The 19,749-nt window shown below is 43.0% G+C and overlaps 1 protein-coding gene across 8 annotated transcripts in view; it reads right to left on the bottom strand.

The window, feature by feature from the left end:
* zmiz1a (zinc finger, MIZ-type containing 1a) overlaps positions 1 to 19,749 on the bottom strand; it is a 90,162-nt gene that overhangs the window by 32,667 nt on the left and 37,746 nt on the right. For 6 of the 8 annotated variants that reach the window (XM_026309180.1, XM_026309184.1, XM_026309183.1 and 3 more), the window contains one exon: positions 10,605 to 10,710. The exons of the other annotated variants lie outside the window; for them this stretch is intronic. The gene's annotated coding sequence lies outside the window, so the exon portion shown is untranslated. The remainder of the gene's footprint in view (positions 1 to 10,604; positions 10,711 to 19,749) is intronic. 8 annotated transcript variants of the gene reach the window in all.

A 19,749-nucleotide genomic window follows, 5' to 3' on the forward strand; every position in this document is an offset into this window, starting at 1 on the left:
ACACACACACACACACACACACACACACAGTCTCACTTTTAGTTCCCCTCATTTCTTTTTTTCCTAAGCAAAACAAGCAGGGGGAAGTGAGACAAGAAATAAGTGCTCAGAAACAAAAGCACGGTAATATAAAAATCACTGGAGTATGGCAGCAAGGGGGCAAGAAAGGCCAGGCTCAGTGGGGAAAAGAGACGGTGAGAGGAGAGGAAAAAAAAAAACAAAAAAAACAGACGGTTGAAATTATCTTTTCATTATCAGCAGTAGTGCACGCGCGCGCACACACACACACACACACGCACACACACACGCATTCATAGCATATGATCATAGCATGAGTGATTTCTCATTTCAGATAAATGACTCCTACCTTTGTCAAGTGCAGCTTGCATTGCGAATGACTGGGTGATATACATATTAATAGCCAACATCAGGATTTAGGCTAAATTAGGTAAATGTAAATCACCAAATATTAAATTTAATTCAATTAAAATATAAAACGACTGAAGATACTTTTTTAGACCTATATTTCTGTGCACACACGAGTCTCAGTTTAAGTTAAATAATTATGGTTTATCATGCAAGACTGAAAAATGATAATTTCATTGATTTGATTCTAATTCATCTGTGATGTGTCCTGTATGTAAAGCGCAGAGGGCAGTGCTGAGCAATACAAAAGGAGCAACTGGGCAGAGATCATCTTCATTATTCAGCAACAGTCTTAAAAAGGAGATGGTAACTATCACTTCTGCCTGCTGGACACAGTAGGGGGAGAATCTTCTCTCCTCCTCATCTTCAGTTATATGGCCACAGCTTTTTCTTCCTCTCACTGCCATGTGCTTTTTTTGCTCCTCTTTTCTATAGCCCTCAGACATCATTAGAGCCACCCAGCATGCGACTCCTTTCCACCACCTTCCATTTTCCGTTCTATCATTTTCTTCTCCCCATCCCTCATATCTCAACCCTCCTGCCACTCTTCCTCCCTCCCTCCTCCTCCTTCCTGGGGCCCCGTGCGGGAGCTGCCATAACGGAAGGTGGAATGGATTCATTTGCTCTAATGTGGTTTGGGCTGCAGCATGGCACGGCGCAGAGCGACACTTTCTCCCAGTGCACATAGCTTCTCTCCCTCCCTCCCTCTCTCTCTCCCTCCCTCTCTCCGTCTGCAGTTCATGTGTTTTCAAACAGACCAATCAACACCACTCAGCTGTGCTGGCCTCTCTCTCTCTCTCTCTCCCTCCTACAATCTCTGCTCTCAGTGTCTGTAAAAAGCCACCAGCCTTCTCTCCTACATGAGTGGCAAACTCCCATAGCCAGATAGTGTCTTTTTCCTTCCTTTCCCTCTATTTTCTCTAGTCCAGTCCCCTCTGTCCTCACTAGCTGTTCTTTATTTTTCTATAAACCCACATCATATCTCTGCCTTATTTTGTTCTTTGTGTTATTCTGTAGACTCCCTGCTAATCCTCTCCTTCACTAATCTCTCCCCCTCTCCTTTTCCATCTCAGCAAAGCCAACTATTAGTCATATTGCTCCCTCGGGCCTTTATAAAACTCACCCCTATACATGGCATCATAACCACCAGCCTCTATAAAAATGTGAAATGACCTCTCCCGGGGGTGCAAAAAATAAACTCTAAATGTTGCTGTTTGTTTATCTTCTGTTTTAATGCGACAACCACAGGAGCACCGGGCAGATATGTGACACCCAACACTGCAATGCAAACAGCTGTGATGTGGGGATATGTGAGCTGCTCTGTTACCGTCTATAAATATGGCGCTGCAGTGGTGGAGTATTGCAGGTATGTGCCACCAGATACCCCTGGGAGTGGCAGATTATTTCAACACTCGATGCGTGAGATCAAAACCGAGCAGTATGTACAAAGCGTGTACATAGGGATCTCACTTTTATCCAATACTGTACATTTGAGAGTACATTTACAGTTAAGTATTAAAGTATTTAGAGACCAATACCTCCACATGCTGACAATATTTTGGGGAGTATTACAGTTTTCACAATGATCTTACACAAAAGGTATCAAGAGTTATTCTAAATAAATCTCTCAAGTGTCTTAGATGATGTCTACAAACTTTTGTTTTACTAAAAGTCAAAAATCCCATGGTATTAATTTGAAAGTGATAAAAAAAAACAAAGATGGCTATCATCATATTTGTGAAGGGTTTGGCTTTTTTGTTGATGAATCAATGCTGATTAATTGACTACTCCCACCAAAATCAAGTTGATAATTAGGTGTAATGTCTTGATAAACTATAAATGATTTTATTACTAATTGTAATATTACTACAAATGTAAGTGTTGGGAAAATGAATAATGTGAAAAGAAAGAAGCATAAATGTTTTATGAATTGAGTCATTTCATAAAGGCTGCAAAGTTTAGGACAAACCAGCAAAGAAAACATTCAAAGCAGCTCTGTCTATTTCTATAACAACAATGGGACACATGACTACATAAGTAAAAAGTTGCTTGTAGTGAACAACCCACAGCTACATCATCATAAAGCTCTAGGACCAGATATATCAAGTTTTCGGAGTGTCTTCATTGTCTCAGTCCTCTCTCACTGCTTGAGTTGTTTCTGACCCGTTTTAGTGACAAAGACCAGATAAAACTTGACCTGGCTTGACATTTAACATCCGAAGAGCCGATATTTCCCTCAGGAGTTGGTGGAAAACAAAAGCAGAGCTAAAGCAGAGGTAAAACAGAAACACTGTGCATTCACCTGACGGTCAGAGATAACGTTGTTCTGTGTGGCTCTCATGTTGGTAGACTAGAGAATTAGTTGTTGCATGGTCCTCCTGCCCATGTTTTTGTTGTTACTGTCTTGAGTCAAAATCAGGTCATCCCTGATCAGAACAGAGTTTGAGCATCACATGACGGACAAATGAACTCCTTATTCCATACAATGTTCCAGTTGCTGAAGACTATAAATACCAGCTGGGGAAGACTGTGCGTCCTGGCTGCCACATACGATTTTCCACTGTCACGAAAGGCAAGACTCTTTCACTCGTGATGCACGAAGAATAAAGCAAGTGTGTCGTGTGTGTGGGTGTGCACGTAGAGTACACAAGACCACAGTGTAGACTTTATCACTGTGCCATCCTATCAAAGCTCCACCTGAAATACTGAGCCCTTTCAGTGCAACGGTGCATAAATCTTTTAAGCTTTATTAAATGGTACAGCAGCAGTCTTGTACACTTAAGAAGAATATGTAAGAGGAGATGACAGTGTATCAGAGCAGAAAGGAGAGGAGAGTGATTGACAGTGCAGTCTGACAGGCTTGTGTAAAGTTAACCTTATGGGCCTGACTCCAGCAGAGCTGTTAGCTCACACACTGCCCCCCCCCCCGACTGCTGAATGGGTAAACTGACAAATTCCATGTCCTTTAGTTTCAGCACCAGTAAACTGCTGACCCAAATGCAATTAAACAACATCCACCAGGGTGAGTGTAACACATCGGTGTATGATAGCATATGAATGTGCATGTGATAGTCAATGTGAGAAGGGAGTGATGAAGCATGTGCAGAAAAGAGAAACGGCGAGACAGGGGCACGGAGTGAGACTTACAAAGAGTGAGTGTGATTCAATCTGCTCAGTAAGCCATGAAATGGTATTGGTGTCATTAGGGAGAGCAAAAATATATCTGCGCCGGTCTGCCCTCCACTCCCCTTGTCTTTGACACTCCAAAAGCACAATCCTTTCAAAAAAAAAAAAAAAAAAAAGCCACCAGCCCAGCCTCTCTGCACTCGATGGAATAAAAGGTCCCAACGTGCCAACCTTTATTTTATTTCTCCCTTTGATCTTTTATGGGATAAATCCAATTAACCATTAAATAAAACTATTCTTCAGCATTTCTAATTAGAAAGCATGCTGAAATCAGTGTGAAATAACGCACACAGTACAATACAGAACATGTCACTTATTGGAAGACTCAAAAGGTTGTTAAACTGTGCAAGTATTGCTTTTGAATTTTTTTCAGGGTTGTTTAATTGCCAGAAATCCAATCAACATCACATGGTGCCGAACAAATGAAGTGGGCACTACTACACACAATCAAGCCTGCATTAATGTCAACTAGTAAGTATCTACTAGTATCTACAACTGTTATTCATGTTTTCCACCTCCCTGCCAACAGAAAAGCGACCCCTAGAGTTGGTACCAATTAGACACTAGAACAAGACTAATGTTTGCCAGTGCATGCACCTGTCCTCAGACAGGACTGTCTGTGAAACCAGCGATGCAACAAACACAAACAAATCTTGTTTTTAAGGTTTGCACAGCCCGGGTGCAATCCTTTAACAGTGGAATTTTACTGAAACAGCTAAATAACCTTTGAGACAACGAGACCTTCCTATACCGGTAGAGGAGAGAACAACACACACATTAATCCTGCTTTGTGTGTGTGTCTGTGTGTGTGTGTGTGTGCGTGTGTGTGTGTGTGTGTGTGTGTGTGTGTGTGTGTGTGTGTGTGTTCACCACTGTGTCAGAGTGAGTCGCAGAGAACACAAAACATCTGCTTGCTGTGAAAATGAAACAGCCTAATGGTGTACACAGAGCACCAGTTTCATTCACTGAAGGGACAATCCACACAGGTACTATTTGGCAGAGTGAGCGCAAAAAACAGAGCTGAAAGGCTAATGTGTTTCGCTGCAGCTTTCACAAAAAACACAATTTTATTGCTACAAAGTACTCCGCCAGTGTGTATGTGTGTGTGCGCGTTCGTGTGTGTGTTTGTCATCTCGAGTAACGTTACACAAAGTCCATCTTATCAGCTTATCTTCATGCATGCATGTGTGCATAACATTATGAAATAAGGTTCGACATAGCAGGCAGACAAAAAAACAAACATCTTCGAGCCTCAAGAGGCTTTAATGTGTGAATCTGTGCTTTGATATGCTCTCTCTCTAGAATTATTTTATTATTGCTCTGCTTGTGAGAGTCAAGGTATGTAGAAGGGAGTACAGAAAGACCAGACAGAAATAGATGGGAGGAAAGAGGGACAGAGAAAAACACTCACACAACATATTACATGTAGTGGGAGACAGGGAGAGATGTGCAGGGAGAGATAGGGGGAAATGGTTGCAAAGCACAAGAGAGAGATGACGAGAGGTCATCCCTGGGTAATTTGTTTTGGTCCTCTCAGAGTGCAGACACACAGGGAGCAGGTAAACCAATTACAGTGTGACATGAATCACTAAGACCTACAGGCAGCCACGCAGCTGGCCAGCCAGCCAGAGCAGCCAAACAGCCAGCCAAGCGCACACCGTTTCTTTCCCTAAGTGCTGGTCAATCAAAAGCCGCAGCCCTCGCTCCTCCCTTGACCACACTGCACATCTGGAGGGAACTGATGAGGGAAAAAACAAACATAATTTCCCCAAGGTTTCAGCACTGAGAGGTCCCATAAAGCTCTGACAGCTTTTTAATGTTTGTCTTCCATAGATCTGGATGTTCATCTGAAGAAAACACTTCACACTGGCTGTGGATTAACCCAAGCTCAAAAACTGCAACGTGCAATGCAATGCAATAACAGACGGGGAGCATTAATAAAAACTGGGTTGTCTACAATGTCTTCGTCTGTGACAAATCAATCTAATCTGATTGCATGTGTTTTGGTTCCTCGATTCCGTGACAACGACTAACAGTAATGATAGTGATCCGACTGCCTTTGAAGAGGCAAAAGGGTGGATGTCAGATCCCAATGAATGTCAAAGCCAAGCCAAATACTCCAGGGGGAGTATTTACACGACAAAGACTTAAACAATTATTTTGATTTCCTTAATCACCCGACAAATGTCAGAACAATGGAATGTCAGACCTCAGTCACATCAACCCCACTGGCTAAATAAGAAAGAAGCAGGAAACAACTTGTAAATAAACAATTATCTAGGTCCATCTCCATCTCTCTGCAGCAACAGCCCTAATCCTCAAGTTGATGCTAAACTGACAGGAGCATTTAGAAAATCTACCCAGCATCAGAAAGGGAAGAGAATGAAGTCGACAAGGAGAGGGATTGGACCGGATCAGATATCGCCTTGGCACTTATATTTTATTTGATGTGGCCTTGGTGCACGTTGTAGATTCAGGAAGGGTAAATATTTGATGAAGGCCGTTATGGTGTTGGGCTTGCCACTGCCACGGGCGGTTCTAAGGGACCAACTAATAAAGACAGCAGCAGGCAGGTTGTCGATCACCACCGGGGTGCTGGCTGAGCAGGAGTGGCTGGAGAGCAGCTTGGAGCCTGTCGAACCCTCACCGTGTTTACTGAAGTGCTGGGTCTTCTAATGTTAGCTCAGCAGGCAAAGATAGCTCTTCCCTTGACTGTACATCAATATGCACTCTGATGCATTTGCACATGTACACACACGCACACACACAGAGTGAGCACCAATGATGCTGCAGTGAGTTGGAAGAGATTTCCTAAAATGTTAAATCTACCATCTTGCTGCCCCTTGAAATTAATAAGGGCCTCTGAACTGCTCTCTGAGAGCCACTAACTGGCCATTTGCACTGTCTGGCTCCACTGGAAAAGGCACTTCCTCAGCCCTTTGCTTTCTTTCTCTTTCCCCCTCCCCACCTCTGTGCTCTCTCCATCACACCCGCTGCCTTATCTCTGTCTCTTTCACCCCACAATTTGGTATTTTTCTTCACTCCATCTCTATTGTCTTCCTTCCATCTCCACCCTTTCAATCTCAGTCCCTACTCCTCTCTTTCCAACAACCCCCCCCACACACACACACACATACACACACACTCACCCCGACTCCTTGTTCTCTCCCTCCCACCTCCTCCTTCTCTCTTCTCTCTTTCTCCATTCCTCTGGCCCTAAAACCAGCCCCTCGGCCGCCCGCTTGTGCTCACTCAGATGGCTGTTACCATGACAACCCTGTTCTTTCAGCTCTCGCAAAATAATGAAGACAATGTGTTTTCCATTTAGATGAGTTTTCTGGCGCAGCGGGGAGATATGGAGTGTCCATCTTGCCTCCTCTTTCACTGCGGAGGAAATGTAATAAAAAAAAGGGTTTCTAACCTCTCTCTCTGACACTCTTTTGCTCTCTGCCGCTGTCTCTCCACACACCTGCACACACACAGATTAGGGTGCTGTGTAAGCCAGCTGGGTGGTAAAGTGAGGTCTGTGTTTTTAACCAAAGCGGAGAGAACAGCAGCTGAAGATAATGTCTGGCTGGTGCTGAAACAAAGCGCATCATCTGCAGCGTTTTCTTTGCATCTGCAGCGTCATCTCAGCGCACAGCAACTGATTGACAGGTCGAGATGGGACTTTGCTGATTAAAAAACAACTGCAGTGAAATCTCAGTGGTCAACTTGTCTGTGATAGATTACACAGTCCTGCTCCCTGCTGTCAAATTCGAGCTCTGACAATGATAAACTGTGAACATTTCATGTCTTATTTGGGGTTTGGGGGACTTGGTGATGAGATTTTCACAGCATAATGCTCCAGTGTGGGAATAAATGCCATGACAACTAAAATTGATGGAAAGAGCTTTCTTTCTTTTTCTCTCTCGATGGTGTAGATTTATTAACTTGCAGAGCACATGGGGGGGGGGGACCTGCAATCCAACCACTTGTTAAGGACTGAAAAGTAACATTTACTCTGCTCTGAGAGGTAATTCGGTTGCACCACACCAGCATTTTTACCCAGGGGTTCAACATGATTTTTTTTTTCTTTTTTGCTTCATTTCTAAGGACAGCAGTGTTGCAATAAAAATCTTTGGACAGGAAAGAAAAAGTAGACTTTCCAAGAAGCTTGAAAATCTTTAAAGGTGACACACCTAGGTGATAAAATAAAGAATTTTGCTCTGTATTTCCAAGGTGTTTGTATTCATAAACACTGTCAGGAAAAAAAACAAGCAAACGTTTAAAAGTTTAGGCCATTGACCTGCATGGGCTTGGTTTTTTGGACTCTGTCAAACTGTAGGTTCTTTTGGGAAAATATGTGGCCTTCTGCCCGAGAGAGCAAAGAAACATATGAGAGAAATACAGAGAGGGAGCAGTATAATATGTGTATGTCTGTGTGTTTACAGTGGAAACAGTGAGTCTGGGACATTTTCTTTGGGTCTCTTTTCCAGTGTTTATGGAGAGCAGCGAGGAACAACACTTCCTGAGAGGAAAGCCAGCTTTCCGAGCCCAAACCCTCGTCCAAGCCCCGCAGATGGAGAACGCTCTGTCTCCAATTTATGTTGTCCACCCAGTGCTGGGTAAACATGAGTGTAGGAAAACTAGTGTGCGTCTGCGTGTGTATGGGTTCTTTTCCGCAAACACACACGCACAATGCAAAGGCTAATCATGGACAAATGAGCCAAAACATCTCAGAAGGCAGTGATAGCCCAGCACTCCCAGTGTTTACCAGCTGTAATAGACCTTTCTCATGAAGAAGCTGTTACAAGATAACATAAAGAGGGTCAAGCTTGGTCAAAGTCCTATTCCACTGGCCTCCTCCTACTCCTCTTTTCCTGGCCTGTCAACACTAGTGACAGAAGGATTTAAAAAGGAAGCTGGGAGGAGAATCTCTCCTTCTCTCCTCCTCTCCTCCTTGCTTTCTCTGTCCCTGCCGGCTGCCCTCCGCTCACTCTTAATTACATCCAGATCAGACTATTAATGAAGTCAGTCTGATTTTAATAACACCTACAGGGAGTAAAGGAGGGCTTTCCTCAGCTAGCCAACATATCAAATGAAATCTGGCTCCTGGCCTTGACAGGTTTTCGTGGCCAATTAAAATGACCTACTAAAGCAAAATAAGGCTCTCGGTTGCTTTCACTTCATTATGGCAATTGTTGTTTCTATTTACTTTGATCTAGCAAGCTCACTTTTTTTCTAATTCCACACTCTGAGAAACATTTCATTTTCAAATTTGTGGTCTTTAGACCCAGCAAAGTCACACGATGCCAGATTGCAGTTTCTGCTTCAATCAAGAATTGTTTAGTCTGTGGCTTCTAAATTGTCTTTGCAGGTTCCCCAACATCCAAAATATTAAATTTACAACTACATAAAACTGAAAAAAGAAGCAGATTCTCACTATTCAAAAGATCCTTGGCTGTTTACACGAAGGTTGCATCATCAGAGCAGGATGCTGGTGGTCACAACTTGCCAAGTGTGTTGATATACACGTTTAAACAACCCTAATCCATAGCTACAGAAATATCATATTGCTTCTTTCCTCTGTTTACCTGTCGGCTGCACAACCTAGAAATATATGAAAAATACAAGTGGGGTTTGTACACTATATAGTTTTGTATGTATAAAGTGGTTGCGGCGGTGAGGTGGCGTGAGGGGCGTTAAAGTGCAGTTGCTTCCCCACATGCATCCATATTTGATGCACATCTTGTGGCAGGAAACAGCCTCAGTGCTCCAGACACTCTGATCTCATCATGACACTCCTGTCAAAAAGCCTGGTGGAGGGATCTGAGCTGTACCAGCCTCATCTATATGTTCATGCACGTGGGACTGTTTCTGTGTTCCTCGAGGTGTGTTTTTGTTTGTGTGTGTACTCAGATGTCTGCCTCGTTCTCTAATACCATTGTCCACCGCCATCTGCAGAGAACAGCAGCATACACGCCCACACAAAAACAACAACAACACACACACACACACACACACACACACAAAAAACACACAAAAATACCAACAGATCAAAACACTGCACTCCATCAAATCCAGTGACGAGCCTGTTTACTGGCGAATTGGTGTGACGACAGCACACAGGTTGGACTGAGAGATGACGAGGCAGGGATGCAGAGAGAGAGAGAGAGAGAGAGAGAGAGAGAGAGAGAGAGAGAGAGAGAGAGAGAGAGAGAGAGAGAGGTGACCGGTGAGAGGGGTTGAGGCAGTGATGAAATCAAGGAGTGGCCGACTGCAGGGGCTTTTATTATCAGCCACTGAAAAAGAGCAAGGTGGGATAATTGATCTCCTACACTCAATGTGCAGCATGCATTTTTAATGAGCCCATACTATTGCTCTTTTAATATATAGATGAGATTGCAGATAAGGAACAAATGCTGTGAAACCCTGATGTTTACGGAGAAAGGTGGGCTGAGGGAGAGATAGAGATGTTTAATTATTCCTCTGCTCTGGCTTCTGATGTTAATGTTATTAGTAGTTTGTTGCATAATTGATGTATAAATGTCTTATCATGCCAGAAAGAGTTTTTCTGGATCAGTCGTGTAAAGTGAGAGTTTTGTTTGCATAAGTGTGCAAAAATATATGGTAATTTCAAGGTTTTGATATTTATCTAATATCTACATTTGGGTGTGAATGTTAATGAATGTGAAATTTCAGCGGCTGTGCACCCTGGCAGAATGCATATAGGGGAAACACTGTAGTGTTTGTGTTGTTATATGTTTCATATTACAACTTTTCAGAGTAGCCACTGTGGATTTCAAAAGGGTTACTGAATCTATGTCCCCTAAATGACACGTTGAAAAGTGGGATCTAAACATCCCAATCCAAACTCAGTGCTGGTGAGTCGACAACTCTCCTCAGTCAGACACTGGATGTACGGTTAACAAAAAAAAAAAAAACAACACACCAGCAGCTTCATCCAAGACCAGTGACCTGTCAAAAGACCTCATAATGTTCCTACTGACCTCAAAATGACGAAAAGAGCAACCTTTCACATTACAGCGGCCTCAGGTGGGCATCAGTGGGTCGTGCTGACCAGAAACCGAAGAGGCAGGTGGCAGGGAGCAGAACCTGAGAGTGAATTAAGAGAACAAAGTCGTGTTTAGCCCCGGCATGGGTCCATCTCTCCTTGTTGCAGGGCATAGTGCCTAGGCTGCCACTTGGTAATAGCATTAAACACCTCCCGAAGTGAGGTCTGACAGTGAGTTTGCTGCAACCCAAAGGCTGTCAAAGGGCTGCTTACAAAAGAGAACTGCACTTGGACTTATAAAAAAAAAATGGTGAGGATGTAGGTGAGGATTAAAGATGGGTGGCAGGAGGGATAAAGAGAGAACAGGAGGCAGAGAGAAGAGGTGGCAGGTGGAGGGAGTTTGATTAATGACAAGTCTTTTTGCCTTTCTCTCTTCCTCCTTCACCCTCCTTATAGTGCTTCCTTGAGGGACTACACAGACCTCCTCCAGCATCCTGCTCTAAAGTCCTCTGTGAGATCTACAGTCTGCATCCATCCATCAACCCCACTCCCATCCCGAATGCATGAAGTAGCCAGCCACAACACAAGACCCCCTCTGACGTTACCCCGACACAGCCTGTCAACACCATCCCTGTCTCTGTTCTGTCGACACTTCACTATGGCGGCAAATAATGATTGCATAATGAAACTAAACAATTGTTTATCAATAATTAATAAACCAACTGATGGATCGACAAATTGTTTCAGCACTACACTACAATTTTTACATAGTGGTATCTTTTAATTTTATTGCGGCCTTTTAGTTAGAAACCTGCGGAGTTTTGAAGAACTAATACAAAGCAGAGAGGATCTATGTCCTCTGTGCATGTGTGAGTACACACTTCTGTTTATACTGTACTCTGTCAGGGTAGTTAAACAGGTTATGTAGTCATCAGGCCATGACTGTTTCCTTTGATGCAAGTACAAAAGCTGCCTAGCGGATGTGAGATTGCCCCCACCTCCACCACAACCCAAAAAAAAAAAAAAAAAAGAAAAAAAACCACCCCCAACCCAGCGGCCAATCCTCTCCTCTGACTGAGCAACACAACACACACACACACTCACACACACAAACAGAGATGCAGAGAGCTGAGCATAAGCATCTGGATCACACAAATGAATTCTATTTTCTGACAGCAGACAGACGGACCCGCTGGCCGGTTGGCGCTAATCTGCCACCTCCCCTCCTCCTCCCACCACCACCTATAATCCCTGACTGAGACAGACTTTAGGACAGAAGCAGAGAGAGGGTGGGATTCTTGCATAATGGTGAAAACAGGTTTGATTTTTATCCCCTTGCCTGAAATAAAACGGCCTACCCATTAACTAAATAAACACTTGTTGGCCGCTTTGCTAATGCTAATCAACACAATGGAAGACAAATGATGTTTCATTCACACTCGTGGCTGCCTTGTTTGATTTGCTGGCACAGTGGAGTGTATATAGTAGAAGAAATAATAAACTCTGCAGTCCAGTGGAAGCTGCAGCAGTGCAGACCTAACTCGTCTTTCTAGGTGACAGAAGACACGGCTACAAATATGCAGCAAATAGGCAAACACACTGTGAGATTTATATTGCTTCAAATGAAGTGCAACTGACTTGTAATTTTGCCCAACCCGGTTTGTATGTGTCCACACCACAGACGTGAAAGGGAAGTGGACGCAAAGATGCGACATATGAGTGTGTGTCTTGTGCACTGCAATATGTGCTTTATATTCACTGCAGCCAACACGAGGCCGTTTGAGGAGAGAAAACAGAAGCCATTGATTTTGTATGCTGGACAGGCGTTTCTCCATTCCAAAGTGTGGTCGATACACACACAGAGTGGTGGTTACACAACTCTGGACACTGCATACACCTTCACACACATATCAGAGTCACCAGAGAATGGACACAAAGGCTGTCAGGTAATCACAGCTATCTTATTACCTCGACAAACACGCATGATCACAGGCAAATACCGCCACTTTGCAAACACATTACTAAATGGAGGTAAAATGAACAAATGGATTCAATAAGGCAATTTCTTTACTGTGAGTAGAGGCAGGAAAGGGTGGGGGCATGTTTCAGCATTAAATCCTTTATCAAGTGGCCGGCAAATCAAACATTGATTTCCATGAGCCACTGTGCCAGGGGCAATAAGGATCTCCCCTCATCAACTGAGGGAGCGCTGCCCACACACACACACACACACACACACACACACACACACACACACACACACACACACACACACACACAGAACAAGCACCCAAACAGTCCGACAGCAGGCACTAAATGAACTTTATGTCGAATAGTAATTGCCTCAATCTGAATAGGAAAAACATTTATGAGGCTATTCAGCTCGTGGTCGCACTGGTTTGGAGCCAGATGGGAACACCGGTCAGCTTTGATCAAAGATGCACTGTCTCATGGACAACTGGTCATTAGAGGGTCACACTGACAAATATGACTCAAATATTCAACATATCCTTTGTTTAACACATTAACTAGCAGTGTCTTGGTTTTTTTTTTTTTTTTTGTACTGTGGGACACTGATTTAATGAAGAAATTGGGCCATATTAATATTTTCACCAATGTCTGATAGAAACACTGCAACACTGCAAGGAAGAAAATTAAACTCCTATCTGCATTAACTCATTAGCTCATTAGTGGATGGATACCATGCATCCAACAATTTTCTGCCAATTATCTGAAGTCAGTCGAGGTGGTAGTCCAGCAACATTTCCAGTTCTTCCTGAGAGAACATGCCATCCAGCTTAGCCCCCTCTGCACAGCCTGATACAATGCCCACATTACTGCTGACGCAGCACTGATTGATGATCACTGCCTGTTTATAAGTAGGTGGGTGTTCTCGAGATTTGATCGTTAGTATAATTGGAACCATTACATTTTATAAATGTACATTTTTATTAACAAAAACATCTACCAAAATCACAAGTCCTGTTGTGAGAAATCAGCCAAAAAAACAAAACATTATCAGTACTAGTATTAGAGGATATGAAAACATAAGTGCTACAAGTGCTGTGCATGTGTGCTACATATGTATAATCATCTACAAGGCTGGATTTTTGGGTGGGAAAATGTGTTGTCTGAACATTTTACTGATATGTTCAGTGTGAACATGTTTCCAACTTGCCAAATACCGTTTTTTATTACGATTGCCTCAGGCCTACATGCATATGCAACAAACAAACTACCATAAACTAAACATAGACAGGTGACAGGTGAGGACGGTGACTGGGCACAGAGAGGGATGCAGAAGCACAGATGTAAATACACATACAGGGAAGCAAAATGGAAAAACCAGGCTCAGGAAATTGAGGAGGTAGGGAAGGAAGAGAAGGAGGGGAGCTAAATGGAAGAAAACATAAGGGAAACAAAGACAAGGAGAAAAACAGACAATATGCATTATGTAACTTTAGTGTTTGTTTTTTTTTTTTTTTCATTCATTCAGATATGTCAGAGCTTTAATAGCTTCCACCAATTATTAAGGCGGCAAACCTTTCTGGTGAACCAGTCAATTGTTTCATTGAGGTTTTACTAAAACAGTCCAGTCATGGTGTGGAGATATGGTATTTAGGGCAGCGGAGACCACCTTCATTCATAACTTTCTGGAACAAAAATTCAATTCAGATAAAACAGAATAATATATAGGTTACAGAAATGAATTTGAAATACAATCCTTTGGGCTCTGGTAAAGTGTAAGGTATTTTTAATAGGTTTATGATTACTTGATCAATTAAGAAAAGAACCAGCTGATCCTAAAAGGAAAATAACTAGCACTTTCAGGTCTATGGTGAATCTCCAAAATGAGCTCTTCCACAGTGTTTACAGCATTTGTTGTACGTGTTCATTGTAATCTTGGTTTTCAAAAATCAATCAATTTTGCACATAATGTGCCCTTATGCCTGATATATGTCTTTGTGTGTGTGTGAGGTAACCAGACCACTCCTTGCCTCACCATTACTCAACTGAGTAAACTTTACCCTTTGAGGCCCCTGAAGCAGGACAGATGACCCCGGCTGAAATCAGAGCCTTTTAGTTTCCACTCTAACGTGAAACCAGACAGACACCTGACCTCCTGCATTCTCACTGATGCACGTAGACTCAGACATTGAGGCAAACTCAAAACACACACACTGACACATAAAGAGACACAATCAGAAACACCTGTTCAACACACTTAGACATGCACTAAACGTGCACGTGGGACACAAACGATTCAGCAGCCACATAAAGGGACTTTCAGGTGACACACAAATCCCATACTCAAGTGAGTCTTGTGTACCATTATCTTCAAACAAACAAGCAGTTGTCACTTAAAGCAAGCACTTTTTGACACGAGCAGCAAATATCACTGACTGTGTCTATTGTATATGGTGCAGTGGGTGAGTGTGTGCCTGGAGAGAGTAAAAGGAAATGCAGTAATTATGCACCTCTCATGTTTCTCTCCAGCAGATGTGTTGAGTCTGTTAAAAGAAGAAAGTGGAGAGAGTCATCTACTTATCGCAGTCAGGCATCATAGATCTGGACACATCACATGCAAACACTAGAGCAGAGTAATAAACCTCAACACTTGAGCACCAATCAGAATGTATCCAATGTGTACACACACAAATACAAGATGCATGTATTAATCCTCCCTGAGAAAAATACTGGACAAAAAGAAGTGAAGATGTGGGATGGACAGAGTATGTGAAGGTTTCCCTTGGTGACTCCAGAGGCACACACACCTTTATTACAAGAATGGACCGAAGCCTATCACACATATACAGCCATCTTTTCTTTTTCACAGTTTATTAAAAGAATCCGCTTCACCACAGGCTGTTGCTGTTACAGCTCCAAGTTCTTTGAGGATCCACTAATCCCTCTCTTATCCAAACTTCCGTCAATACTGCTGCCGGCCTCCACCTTCCACTCCGTCTTCTGTGTTTCCTTCTGCTTAATTTTCTCCCCCAACTCTCCTCACCCTCACCACTTACTGCCCTGCAGCTCTCATTCCAGCCTCTCTCCTCCTCTGCAGCCCCCTCAGGTGTGGCTTTAAATCAGTCCCATCTCTCTTCCCTCCCCTGGACAAATCAGAAAGGGTGCAGGGAGTAATAAGGCAGAGCAGCAGGGGTGGGATGGCTCTAGTAAGGTTATTAAGCCCCAGGTGAAATCCCAAAGGGGTTGGGGCACCTTTTTTGTTTGAGTGTCTGTATATGTGTTGAGAAGACACTGTATGTGTTGATGCTGGGAGGGGTGAATGGTAAGACCACCCACCTTTTACTAACACAGGGAAAGTAGTGTATGTTTGATATTGTTTTCTGGAGGCCAGTAGTCATTGTTGTATCCTTTTAGACTAAAGCTGCCAATGTTCAGCTATTTGTGTTGTCGCGTTGTGTTGTTACTCATACTGGTGCTGAAAATGATCCAAATTCTGCAGGTCCCCTAAAACTGTATACTTGGGAAACAGTACACACACTCTGTATGTGCCTCTATAAACCAAATTTGGGCCATCATGTAACAGCAGAACTATCCACTGAAACCTAAACAGTTTCTGTTCATTTAAGTGGGTTAACAGTTCCTTGAGGCACAGTGAGACATGTTTCACTGCAGCTTTTACAGACTGTCAGCCCCTGTAGCTGGATGAGTACAAATCTCCCATATCAAGCTGGAAGAGGTTCTTCTGTTTCTGTTCTCAAATAAAATTATAAAAGGATGTTACTGTACATGACAATTGGTGATGGAGTCAGTCAGGGAGAGGAGAGGTCCAGTTCTAAGTGGCTCTATCTTAACAGCAATAAGGATAAAGGCTCTTTAAACAGGATTTGGCCTGACCTGCCACTCTATAGCTGGGAGCTGTTAAAGCAGTGCACTGCCAGTGGTGGATCATTTTTCATCTCCAAATCTGCTTTGGCATGGTTAGGAGTACCAGTGTGTGTGTGTGTGTGTGTGTGTGTACGGCGAGAGTGGGGGATGCAAGGGCATGGCACATACACAATACACAGAGCTACACAGAAGGAGGGGCTGCCAGCCAGGATGCATTGTGGTCCATCTCTGGTGCTTTTCATTGGTGCTACTCCGACAACACAAGGCTGGGTCTTCCCTCATTGCTCAGCTGAGCAATCAGGTCACCTCATCTTGACAGACACAAACACAGGCACACACAGACGTAAACACAGAGAGACATACACATGCACACAAACGCACACAGTACATACAGCCCGCAGCTGTTGCCAATGATGTCAGTCCTGATTTGGCCAAACTAGCCTTTTGTTTCACAGCGTGAACACAGAACAGAGGAAGAGGCTTTATTTGGCACTACAGCGAGAGTTTTTCTGCCTCTAAGATTGTTTGGATTAAGATTTAGCTACTGGTTGCTGTCTGACAGCAAAACAGGGCATTTTTGTGCTCAGATGCAACTTTAAACAAACAATTGTTTATCCATCAAATTGCGAAGCATTCACAAATGTCACTTTTGACAATTTACTGCTTTTTTCTGTTTGATATGATTGAAAATCTATCAACAGCATAAAGCTAATGAACCAAATATGATTCTATGATCTGTATATATATATACACACACACACACACACACAGAGCTGATGTTTTAGGACATAGCTACATGTGTTTGTGTATGTGGAAATGACTTATATTCTTCTGAAACTTTCAGACTTAAAGTGGAGCGAACCAAGACCAATCATACAGCATCATTTTACACCATTTTCTATACACTACATTGCCAAAAAGCAAATACATATAAAAAGCTTGATAATTGCTAGACTCCACAGCAGGTTCCTGACACCTCAATCAATTGTTCAAAAACTTGAAAAGTACAAAAATTATTTTGTATAACACAAAGTTAGATGCTGCTGAAGTCAACCAGACCCCCTACCACGTCTTCAACACACACACACACGCACACTTCCCCTCCAACCCCCTGATGTCTCTTGGCAGAACTGTCTGAGAAGCTTAATTGGTACTTTCTCATTTTTTCCTTTTTTCGCTCTCCCTCTAACTAGATCATTCTCTCGTTCAGCCATGTGTGCATGTATGTCTGTATGTTTGTTGCAGAGCAGAAAAAGCACAAGTGTCTGTGCTTTCATGGCAAGAGGACAAGAGCACGAGTGCCACTAAATGATACAGAGGCCGAAGCAACTGCACACTCTGTGGCAGTGCAATAGGCCGAGCCAACTCGGTTAACCAAATCTTGGAATGAGCTTCGCTGAATCAAGCGCACGCACGACACACGTACAAGCGCACACACAGATGTACACACAAGTTGTACCAGTGCCCAGGCAGCTTTCCTGCTGCTGATAATGAGGAGGTTTGGAGATGTGCATTTGTTTGTGCAGATCTAAAAGGCACATTTTAATAGTTAACTTGATAGCTTGCACACTCTGCCAATCACTTATTCTCACACTGGTGTGCAGTAGCTTTTCTTACAACACACAGAGAGTCACATATCACACCTGCTGACATGAGGTACACTCTTCTACTGAGCTTTTATGCCGTCAGTGACATTTTCGAAAATAATCCTCTTTCTCCTGATATTTCATGCAGGTTACAGTGCATACTGCCGTACATGCAGCCTGTTTCTTGATGTGAGATGCGTTTCGCGGAAGTCTGGCAGCCAGGGCTGCTTGCTGGAGCAGTGATTTGATTAGGTTTGCGCTGATTACTGTCTCGTTGGTTACAATATATGGCTCTATCAGAGAGAGCAAGAGGGAGGGCGGGAGAGGGAGTGATTGAGAGTGGGATTGTCAGTTTGTCAAGCTGTCAAGAGCAATTCTGCATTGTACTTTTGTGTTTCACCGAGCTGTGCGTGAGTAGCCGAGTGGAGATTCAAAATGAATCAGCTGACATCAAAGGGTACCAGAGAGGATATTAATACAAATCTGTTAGCAGTTATCAGCACTCGGGAGAGTGATACGATGCTGTGCGTGAACTGGCCCCTTTGAATCAGATCATGGTGAAGGTAAAAGAACAGCACATCTGAACAGCTCCCATTTCACAAACAACACTATCAGAGACAAACACTTTCAACAGCAAGGGCCTTGTCTTGGCATTGTGCTCGAGAACTGTAGACTTTGTGTACAGCTGGTGCAGAAGCTCAACCATGGTGTGTAATATTGGCTGAGAACAAATAATCTGAAAAGCCTCAAATGCCCTCTGCCTTTGTAAGCTTCATGAAATATTAACCAAATTAATCTATGGCCTCTTTTTTTTTTTCCCAGAGAACATACTGTACTGCCATGGTTTCCTTGTAAACCAACATTCATTCCCAAGATTACTTCTAAGAATTTTTGATATCTGAAAGCCAAGAACAAGGTGGACTTATTCTTTTCCATATATCATGTTTGCTACTAATCAGGTCTGTGCCAGTGAACACTGCTCTGGTCGTTTAAGTGACAGCCACAGAACCAGTGGCATCTTTCAACACAGTTTAATTCCTAACAGCAAGTGTGCCTGGCTGGAACATGTTACTATAACATTAAGGGCCTTAAAAAGCAAGGAGTATAGTATCTAATCAGAGGTCAGATTTGTGTTGTACCCAGTGGAGATATTTTTAAAGACCAACATGATACTCTGTTTAGTAAAGCAATTTCTAGAGGCCTCATGGCAGAACAAAAGGGCACAGTTTGCTCAGAGCAGAAAGAGCTTCGCTCTGAACATGTGACCAGAAAACGAGGGCCACAAAGTAGAATAGAAAATCATTTGAAGGGATTTTATAGATTGCAGATTTAATATCTGTCTGATGGAAAGAGAGAGAGAGAGAGATGGAGAGAGAGAGATCAGAATTAATCCTCTTAGCTGTTTGTTTGGTAATCTGATTTAGTCTGATTTTTAGGCTGCTATCTCTGGTTGTGGTTACTGATGCTGTCTCTGGATTGACCACAGATTCTTTCACCTTCAACGCCTCCTACCTTCCCCTGTGGTATATTAGGGTTTTGGCTTGACATATCAACAAAATATTGGTATTTTAAATCCCTAGTGTAGTTCACTAAATCCAGCAATGTGTCTGCTTATGAAACGATTCCCCACTCTGACATCACTCCAAAGACAGCACACTACGACTGTCCCTGCTCCAAATAAATGACCTACTTTGCACATTA

The sequence above is a fragment of the Mastacembelus armatus genome, chromosome 15, assembly GCF_900324485.2.
Source record: "Mastacembelus armatus chromosome 15, fMasArm1.2, whole genome shotgun sequence".
Classification (NCBI taxonomy): domain Eukaryota; kingdom Metazoa; phylum Chordata; class Actinopteri; order Synbranchiformes; family Mastacembelidae; genus Mastacembelus; species Mastacembelus armatus.